Genomic DNA, 9,785 nt, shown 5'->3' with positions numbered 1-9,785 from the left:
TGATCCTGCATCGCATGATCCGCTTCCTGACAGTCTCATCAGGCCTGTCTGGCTCTGCCTTTTACGTCCGCGGCGGCTTTAACGGCCGCTGGCTATACACACTCTCTCGATCGACGCACACGACGGAGAAAACGAAGTAACGAACCATCAGAGAGACGAGCTTTCGTTATACTGCTGACGCGGACGGATCGTGTGTTTCCGCACGTGAACAAAGTTTCCGCGCACGTGGGCCTGTGTATACGCATCTCGTGCGTCTCGAAAATTAACACCGATACACCGATTCTCTCTTCTCCAAGTGCTCGCACGTGATATGCTCTGTCCGAATTCTCATCGCAAGGCCGTCCTTGAAATCGTAAATATGACGAGCAGTGAAGAATAAGCGTAGATCAGCTTTATCGATATTCGAGAGCGACTGTAATATCGCAGGATGAATTTATTACGAACACTCTGGTGTGTATAAAAGCCTTGTGTACGATACTCCGAGAGATAAAAGTAAAAAAAGGACGAGATCCTCCGGCAAGACACCGCAATAAGGAAGACGAAATTGATTCTCGTTGAGAACCCCCTCCCCCTTGCATCCTTATCACCCCGGCTCTATACACGCGAGAGATCCGACCATACACTTCCGAAGATCGAGATAAGCGTAATAAAGGAGAGCCCGGTATAGGATAAACGCGTGTGTTTCGCGTCGCGCCTTGGAGTATAGTGGTACAGACGGCGTCGCCCAGGTATTATACGTGTATACCCTTATACAGTGGGAAGAAGCTCCGCATCAGCATGGACGAAAGTTTGATTAGTCCGAAAAGGAAGAGATAGTGAGTCGAGAGTTAGCGCGCGAGTGAGCGAAGAGAGAGAGAGAGAGAGAGAGAGAGAGAGAGAGAGAGAGAGAGAGAGAGAGAGAGAGAGAGAATCGCGTTCCGAAGTCACCCCTCCAGGGAAATCTCTGAGGACGTTTGATAAGAGGCGCGTGATTCCATTCGCTCGCTATAGAGCTAATACGTGCGGCGGCGGGGAGAGACGACCCTCCTTCGGTTTTACATCCGTCACCATATTCGCCGGACGCTCTCCCTGTGTGTGTCTGTCTGTCTGTCTCGGGGAGCTTATTTTTTTTTCGCTTCTTCTTTATATGCGTATCGGGGCAGGCACGACTGCTTTTTCGAATTTCCCTTCCCTCTCCCTTGTATATTAGCTTCTGGGGAAACAGTATTTTCGTACCTCTTCTTTTTTATTTGCAAGCATAGCGACTCATTTACAGTCGCTGGGATTACCTCTGTTTTCAGCGACAAAGGCGCGCGTGTACACTCGAATATCGACTTTCACCTATATGGGCGACCAGTAACCATATTCGCAATAAAAATCTCTCGTTTCGTCAAAAATTACACAGCAGCGGTAGCTGGCCGCGCGCGCAGTGAATAAAAAAAAAGCGAACGAAACCTGTCCGCCACGTATAATGTAAATAATCCACATCGACAACGACTTTCGCCCGACGTATGTGCATGATGTATTCGAGCAAACTGCAAAAAACGACGCAAAAACTGAAAAAAAACTCGGGATGCTCCCTCTTTTTCGAGCCAATCAGAGAGAGAGAGAGAGAGACAGAGTCGGGGCAAACGTTCCCTTTTTTATCATTCGTTGTTTGCGCGGCGGCGCGCGATGCGACTAGTTTTATTATAGAGTAAACTTTTCTCTCTTTTCGCGGGCTACGTGTACACACACACGTGCGGGGGGAAAAAGCCGACACGTCAGAGGTGTTGCCGCTATCCAATTTTCATGCGGTATGAGCGCGCAAGGTGTGCTTCGTGCTTTTCTATAATCAGACCTTTTTCCCCACGCGCAAGCTCGCTTTGAAATATTATCCTATGTAACGAGCGCACTGCGTCCACTACTGTCGTTTATCGTTAGGGGATGTGATTTCGACGAGTTTTTTCCTTTCCATTGCGGACACAGAAACATACAGTTTCGTATGCAAGTATAGCTTGAGACGGAAAAAGCGCCGGGAGATCGGCAGATCGGCTATAGACTAAATTCTGATTAGGCTCCTAGAATCACTGATTCACCTCTCGGAATATTCCATTAATTCACGCACCGAGAGAGACAGAAGGCCTTCGTTACGGGGCGTTTCATAAGCGCTATGAATTTCAGTCTGGTTATCCGTAGTCGAATAACTTGGCTCTCGGAGCGAGCGGTTCTAGTTTACGTTTGCGTGTAGAAGATACATTTTTAATGCCCGAATGCTTTGTGTTCATTTCTTTCTTCGGGAGTTGGTAATGCGCCGGGCTTAAATTATCTTGTTTGCACAAGTTGCTGAAGACACTCCTCGCTCGGCAGGCGTTCTAATTGAACCGGAGGAGATGCGATCTATTTTCCGTGAAAAATTCATTCGGAGTAAAGCGATCGCGCAGACTTAGTAACTCGAGCTCTCAAAATGTCGTCGCCTTGACTTTAGAGTTTTGTTTTTTTATTGATCGATACAAAATTTTGTTAACTAACCGAAACTACACGTCTTCCCAGAGGATCTTATGCAGACTACTCCCACACACACACACACACACACGAGGGTATACGTATAGCAGACGTAACTAAGATTATTATTGGTTCTCGCGCACATGATGCTGCCGCGTACGCGAGTACTATGCAATTACGTTTTGTGCAGCTCTCTCTCTCTCTCTCTCTCTCTCTCGGTATTCGCGATTAACTATTGAATTCCAAGGCGCGCAGGTCGTGCTACATCTATATATACACAGCTACTCTCAGCCAACTTGTCCTGTTTTCCGCAGCTTGTTCCCGCGCGCGACTCGGATTTGCATCAAGTACCATACCGCCGCACTTTCTCCCTCTGCGCGCAGCAGATGCCGCTATATACACACACACACACACACACACACACATATATATATATATATATAGAACCGGTAGCCGTCGTTCTTTATTCCCTTTTCATAAGTTTGCGCCTTTTGTTGTGTGCCCAAGGATAAGGTTTTATTGCTCCCGCGGCTGTCTTTTCGCCGAGAGTTGAACTTTGAAGTAATATGCGAAGTACGGGGGGGGGGGGCCGAGTTTCGAAACAATAAATCGCCGCCGCCGCCGTTGCAGCACGCCGCGGAAAACTTAACGACTTTCGTTATCTATTATATTTCGATTGTATGTGCCTGCATCGTTAAGATAATCAAATCATCGCGTGTTGAGTTGGCTCCATGTCAAAGCCTTCGCTCCTCATAGACTCCTCTTCCTCTATACATCCTTATACTTCACGACGTTCCATTAATATCGCGTTCCGTTATAGTCGTCGTCCTCGTCGTTGTCTCATTTCGCGCACTAGTGCTGGATACAGCCTCTCAGTCTCTATCTCCCCGGCGTCCTTTGTATTTTTAAACGAAATTCATTTTTCTCTCCGCGGCTCATTGCACCGCTCTCGCCCAGTTTCCCTATCTCCGCTTCTCCTCAAAGTAAAATAAATCTCGCCCGCGTCCTTATATTCTCCGAATGCGCGTCTCTCGTTTGTCTTTGCGGCAGTAGTGCAGAGCGCAGCGCTCTCCCGGCTATACGGGCTATTCCGGGGACGACTGACCGGAGCTTTTTAAAGTCGAGCTATCCGAATGGAGAGGAACAGAGGGAGCGTCATCATCGCATTTCCGGTAAAACAGAAGGAGAGAGAGAGAGAGGCTAATGTACGAGCTGGGCACATGCGTTATAACGAGTGTATACATATGCGTTACGACAGGTCCATTTGGCCGAGAGCTATTACGTATGATAAATAACTGGGCGAAAGCTCGGGAAAAGGGGAGAAACGCGCGAGAATTAAGTTCGCTGCGCATCGCGGCTACTATAATGTGTGTATAATTTTTGCATATACACACGTTTCATGCATGCGTAACTTGCCTGCCTTCCGGCCCCCTGGTGAATGGAGTTTCGCACTTCAATTTCTTTCGGATTACATAGACGTGTTATTCTCGCGTTTCTCGGAAACTTTGGACTCTCTGCGACTGCTGGAATTGTCGCGTTCTTTTTAGGAATTACACATAAATTTTACATATTTATTTATGCCGACATACAGGCTTGAATTGTCTCTATTTAATGAAGCACAGAGTATCACTGCGTGATGCGCGTAAATAATAAATGTATAAGAATTTGGACGGTGAAAATTAAAGCGCAGCGCCTGTTCGTTTGATAATCCTCGAGAGCGAGCCAGCCGGCGTGGAACGATTCCTGTCTCTCTTCCTCTACAGGTATACACACAGGAGAAAGCTGAGAAGTAGACGTCTCTCGTTCCCTCGTGACTTGAAGTCGTTATATTACGGTTTACAAATGCCTGCGCTCTACATACATATATATCTATGTATAGACAAAAGAAAGAAATCTCAACGGTATAGTCGCGTCAGAGATTACGCCACTTATACTCGCCTTTGCGCGAGTATACAGCTCTCCTTCCCCTTATCCTTTTCTCTCGTCGTTCGCCTCTCGCGCACACGCCGCTGGCTCATCGTTAAACTTGCGCGGAGGAGTCCAAGCGCGAGCTTTTATTTCGCACTTACCTTTTTACCTTCTCCCTCTCTCTTTTGCTCAGGAAAAGAGAGAGAGAGGGACACATTTTATCCCCCTTGTATTGCGAGTAGTAAGCCGACGCGACGCCTAAGATCTGTCGCGTCGTTTCAGTCCGAGAGCTATGGAGAGAGAGAGAGAGAGAGAGAGAGAGAGAGAGAGAGAGAGAGAGGTCTGGGCTCTCTCTGTGCTTTCAGAGAAGGAGAGGATTCGACGGCAGCGTCGCTGTTGTCACTTCTCACGGATCAGACGATAAGCCGCTTCCGTTATAGGCACTTTGCGACTCGATATAGCTTCTTAATTTGCTGACACTGCTCTGTATACTCCCGCTCCCTTTTCTGCATGAATTAACCTTCTGTGTCGTTATTTTTCGGAGCTATTATACGAGCGATTATACGAGTCACAATATTAGCCGAGTTTATCGCTAATAGCTCTAGTTGCCAGCTAAAACTGAGTGTATTTAAATATTCGACGTTTCGCGCGATAAGTGCCCGGCAATCAGCAGCTCCGGGGATATCCTACTAATTCGATTATCCGCGATCGACTTTATCGCCGATGTCAATAAGAGCGGCCGGTCGAAATGCGCTGATTTGCTCTCTCGCGAGCGCATAAATTAGCCGTTCCGACCAATTAATCTGCGGATTTTAATTCGCGCGAAATTGCAGCAGGTCGCGCCGCGGAAACAAATCTCAAGGCTATAATTGAATGCCTCAAAGGCGTTTTGATGTACAATCCGTGACGGCAAAAATACAAGAGAAACGCGAGCATAAACTCATTCTTTCGTCCGCGGCGGTGCTCGTTAACTATATACATCTATCCCGGAAAGAGAATGAGCGGGAAAAAACGTCAAAGAGAGAAACACCGTGGAGAGAGCTGAGGCGAAAATCGTAATTCCGCGCAAAGGCGGGGGCAATTTGAAAAATAAATACACGCGAGTCTGCAGAGCTTGCGCGACCCTTAGATAAAAGCTCCGCCTTATATACATGTATAACGAAGCGTGAGAGAAAGCTGGATAGAGAGGGGGCAAAGAAGGTCATCTGCAAAATTCTCTACGAGGGAGCGGTAGTTAATCGCTCTAATGTAAATCTCGCCTCTCGAGTTCGGAGCTCGAGAAGAAGCGGAGAATTTCAGTCCGGAGAGGTAAAGTCCTATACGTATATATAATGGAGAAGTGCAAGGGGAGGGCGATCGTAGAGGATGAGACACGTCAAATGGTAGGTATAGCGGCGGTAGTGCCGGTGGTGGCCGGGACTATGCAGCATATCTTATTAGAAACAAATATTCATGTCACATACCCGGCGCCGGCTGGTGCCAAGTGTTTGACTGTTACCCCATGCTGCACGTGCGTGCGACCGGTCCCTGTACCGAGATTGCGCGTATATAGCTGCAGCTCCACGTGTGTGTGTGTGTGTGTGTGTGTTGGTGTGTGGGTGTCGTCGAAACGACGCGGACGAGTAGGATAGGACGCGCTGGGGCCAGAGAGGAGAGGCGAGAAAACTTTGCGTATAAGCCGCCTTGCTCTGCTCTAGACTATATGCGCCGAACTTTAAAATATTATTGAACAAATTTTGCGTGACACGGGTCCCTGCGCTTCCCCTTTCGTTTCCTTCCTCTCTGTTATTTGGCCGAACGCACCTCTTCTCTCTCAGACTCGGCTGCAGATGTCCGGCGTCTACACATTGCCGAGGCTCCGCTGTGCTTTGTAAGTTTCCCATATGAGGAGGTAAAGTCGCTTTCGGATTTTTATTCGCGCACTTCTTTTTCAGAATTTCATGCAGCGATAAATAATAATGAGATCTCTTTTCCACCGGTGAGAGCGACAGATATAAACTCACTCAATTAATCGGATAATCAGATCAATCTTTCTGCAAAATTCATTAGCTTCGAAGCACAGTTTATACGTGCAAGGAACCGAAATAACCATTCAGCAAGCGAAGAAAGCTCACCTTGGCCCGCTCCACCCCCTTATAACACATGTATCAAGATCTACCCTCGGAATTCCCGACATACCGCACGGAAATTCTGTTTTCCCTGTAAACACAGGATTCGCAAGTATAGCTGCGACGTTTTCGGTCTGCAGCTATCGGCGAGCGAAATCGCGAGCAAACAGAAAACGACTGTGTGAAGCCGTTCTGGGGGCTTTAAATCGGAGACGTACGATCTTATCGGGACGATAGACCGGAAATGATCTGCGGAGGCTGTGGTGTGCAGAGAAGTTTGATGCTTTTTGGAGGATTTATAGAACTATACATTGAATGCATTATTTAATTAGGTGACATAACTGGGCTAAATCGAACATGCATTTAGTAACGAGATTTCAGCTTATTAGAGCAAAGTTTATATAGCATTGAACAAAGTGATTTCCTAATTAATATTAATCGTGTGATTTCGTCGTATCCAAGCTCACTTCTATTATTATCATGCTTATATACATTATTGATTTTAGAATTTTCTATACGTCTTTCTTCGATTCTCCATATTTAGCAGCCGAGTTCGCGCGCGATAACGATGTCGCGGAATATATAATGGCCTCTATTTTAGAATATCTTTTCAATCGTTGCATATTCTGATGAAATTAACAAATTTATAGCCAAACGAGAGGTATGGCGAAGAAAAATTTAGTACGTAATTTTCTTTAAAACAAGATGAATTATCCAATGATAATAGTCGAAGTCGTCGCACATGACCTTTTCCGATAGTCCAGATTTAACGAGCAGCGCTGTAATTGCCTCAAGCACTTTACATATACCTTCCATTGTAAATATGCAAGATCTTTGATAAATCATTCACGTTAAACATTTCCCTCAGCTCTTCCTCGGCGCTCCAAGCCGTACACGAGAGTGACGAAAAGACGTGAAACCGTCGGCCATACAAAACACGAAAGTGATCAGCGAGCGAAGCATCGCAAGCTCCCGATAATCAAAAGCTCCTCCAACTCGTCGACGATATCATTTTCCTCCTCGTCAGCAGCTCCGCGTTCTCCACTCCTTAGCATTCAGCCAGGCAAAGGCCCTCCGCTCGTAAAATCCGCGCCTTCAATTACCGCCCCCCCCCCTCACCGGAGCTGCTGCGCGGGAGCTTTGGGCATTACACGCAGCAGCGCCGGCGTCCAGTCACAGGCCAATAAAGCAAGGGGAAAAAAGGGAGAATCGAGGAATAAGAATGAGACCCACGGGGACGACGCTTACGACTCTCGAAATAAAGAAGCCGCGAGTAAACAGGAGACCGAATAAAAGAGAGTCAGCAGCAGTGGCAGTGGGAGGAGTGAAAAGAAAGTCCGGCAGAGAGTAACCCGAAAAGGGAGGCGACTTCCGGCGGACGCGATATGCAGGAGAGGGCATAAAGCGCGGGGAGAAAGAGGGAGAGGGAGAGGGAGAGGGAGAGGGAGAGGGAGAGAGAGAGAGAGAGAGAGAGAGAGAGAGAGAGAGAGAGAGAGAGAGAGAGAGAGAGAGAGAGGAAGATCGGGCCGGCTCCTTCATAAATAAACACAACTACTCGAGCAGCTGGCGCAGACGTAATTCATCGCGAATTAATTTAAGGGTTCGTGCGAGCGAGCTGCTTTCCTTGCCGCACCGGTACTTTCATTAAGGTCTGCCTGCGCCATTTGGCCGCGGTGTGCGCGCACTGCTCGGCAGCAAGAGAGTGAGGGTGAGCTGGAGGGGGGGAGAGGAGCGACGAGACGGTATAAAGGTGAGCGCGCGCGCAGCCAAGCGTACCTGGGACCCAGAGAGAAGTAAGAAAAGAAAGACAAATAGTGGAAAATAAAGAGTCCACGAGGCATGGGTAGATATATTATGTAGAGATTCCTTCGTTGCGCTTGATTTTTCAGTTCTGTGCTTCGGAGCATCGGGAATAGGCAGGAGGCGAGGTGAACGGTGGAAATGTTTTGGGAATTGCGGTTGTTTCAAATTCGATACTTTTATTCTCCTAAAATCTAAACGCTTATAATGATTCTAATCTAATGCTACGAATTAGAGTGACTATGTTTCTGCAAAATTGGCTAAAAAGGCAGCCATATATTTTTTAGCAAAATTACGTGAGAGTTGTGCGAGAAAAATTCATGCTCGGAGCTTGACTGTATTAACTATTAACTCTTGCTCAGCACAATTGCAACAGATTTGTGACAGCTGGTACGCCGTTCGTACTGCAGAATTTTGAAAAGTTAATGCAACGAATAATTAAATATTGGGCATGCAATTCTTAGTATTTTTTAATGGCAGTATAGACTGGCAGCAGAAATTCTTGAGCGAAAGCTCCCCGCGAATTTTTGAAAAGCGCGCCCCCGTCAACGATAAAGCGAAATTAAAGAAAATCCAGCACTTATATAAGGCCAAATGTGCAAACGAAGTTATATAACGAGGAATCGTAAATTAGAGTAAAAGGACGCCCGGCCGCGGAACGACGAAGATAAAGGCGCAGCGAGCGAGCGGACCAGTATAAGCTATATAGAGCCCACCCAGGGAAAGAGAAAAAGAGAGAGAGAGAGAGAGAGAGAGAGAGAGAGAGAGAGAGAGAGAGAGAGAACATCATCAACGAACGTATATACCTAACTTACCTCCGCTACCGGTGCCTCAGAGGAGAAGATTTTCCGAAAGCGCACAGCCGCCAGCTTTATGCTGATTTTATTTCCCTTCTTTTGCCAACTTGAGAGATCTCGCGTGGTAATTGCGCACTCGCGGTTATTATAGCCGCGTAGCTCCTCCCACGCTCTCTCGTCTATATCCATCTCTCTTATGCGCCTGTCGGATAGGAAATTAGAAGAGGGTGCGGCAATGACGACGAGGCTCCCGATGATGCCTTGCAAACATTGACCTGCAGCTCCTGATGCAGCTTTTCAGGCGCGCGAGTGTTACTCATGGTTTATTACTTTGACTACTCATGGAGTGAGCCCGACGGCAAATTAAATTGGGCTAATTAATTTGCTTTGACGCACGCGCCGGTTGACTCTAGTTTACTTTGATACGAGCTCTCCTCCTGCACCGCCTCTTTTTTTTCGGCTTCGTTTTACACTGACGCTTAGGCTCTCTCTCTCTCTCTCTCTCTCTCTCTCTCTCTCTCTCTCTCTCTTCTGATGGTATGCTTTCTCTTTTTATAAACTCTATTCCCCGAGGGAGCTTTTAGTGCCTTGGGAAGCGCTAACTCTGAGCGCTTCGGCTGTTTCTTTTTGATCGGGCCGCGCACTGATGGATTTTAATACTATTATTTCGGGTTGGCGCACGGTGTAAAAGCGTTTTCAAAGAATTCGA

The sequence above is a fragment of the Nasonia vitripennis genome, chromosome 2, assembly GCF_009193385.2.
Source record: "Nasonia vitripennis strain AsymCx chromosome 2, Nvit_psr_1.1, whole genome shotgun sequence".
NCBI lineage: Eukaryota > Metazoa > Arthropoda > Insecta > Hymenoptera > Pteromalidae > Nasonia > Nasonia vitripennis.
This window is presented reverse-complemented; position numbering follows the sequence as displayed.